The following is an 805-nucleotide window of genomic DNA, read 5'->3' as shown; positions in this document are numbered from 1 at the left end:
AAAATTGCTGCACAAATCCTATGCACGTTCTATATCGATAAAAAAATTAGGAAACTTACACTGGACTGTGAATTTTTACCCTGTTTAAGCTTAAAACTGCACGAATCGTAACTAAACAATTGCAGTGCCGACATTTGTGCAGCAATATCTTAAATCCTTGGAAAATCCAGCATCTTTTTAAACCTTGTTTCCGTAAAACAAAGTAACGTATGCCCTTGTGCCAAAGCGATCTTGTTGATGTTTCTTATAAACTTGTGTAGTAGAGGTCGATGACGTCATAATATGACGTCATAATGTGTACTGGCTATCGCATGTCGTTGGTACCAAGAATGTATTAGAAAACAAGTCTTAACATTTTCTATGCGGTAGGTAGAGCAATTGTGGAATTTAATTAGATATTTGCATAGAAACCTATGGTGGCATATTTCTGCCCCCTACATGCAAGATAAATTATGTTAACATGCAACATAATTATGTAGACATGCAACATATTAAGTCAACATGCTAGTTAATTATGTTGACATGCAAGTTGGCAATCTTATAAGAAAATATAAATTAAATATGGGCAAATTTACCTACTAACGCCTGTATCTGACATTTCAGATGCAATGTACAGCATAATTATGTAGACATGCGACTTATTTTAGTTAAAATGCGACTTATTTATGTCAACATGCAAGATAAATATGTAGACATGCAAATTATTTATGTCAACATGCGAGATAATTATGTCAACATGCAAGTTATTTATGTCAACATGCAAGATATTTGTGTTAACATGCAAGATATGTAAGTTGATATGCAA

The sequence above is a fragment of the Saccostrea cucullata genome, unplaced genomic scaffold, assembly GCF_032062105.1.
Source record: "Saccostrea cucullata isolate Sc308-1 unplaced genomic scaffold, CSIRO_AGI_Scuc_v1 ctg7675, whole genome shotgun sequence".
Lineage (NCBI taxonomy): Eukaryota > Metazoa > Mollusca > Bivalvia > Ostreida > Ostreidae > Saccostrea > Saccostrea cuccullata.
Note: the sequence above shows the minus strand (reverse complement) of the source record.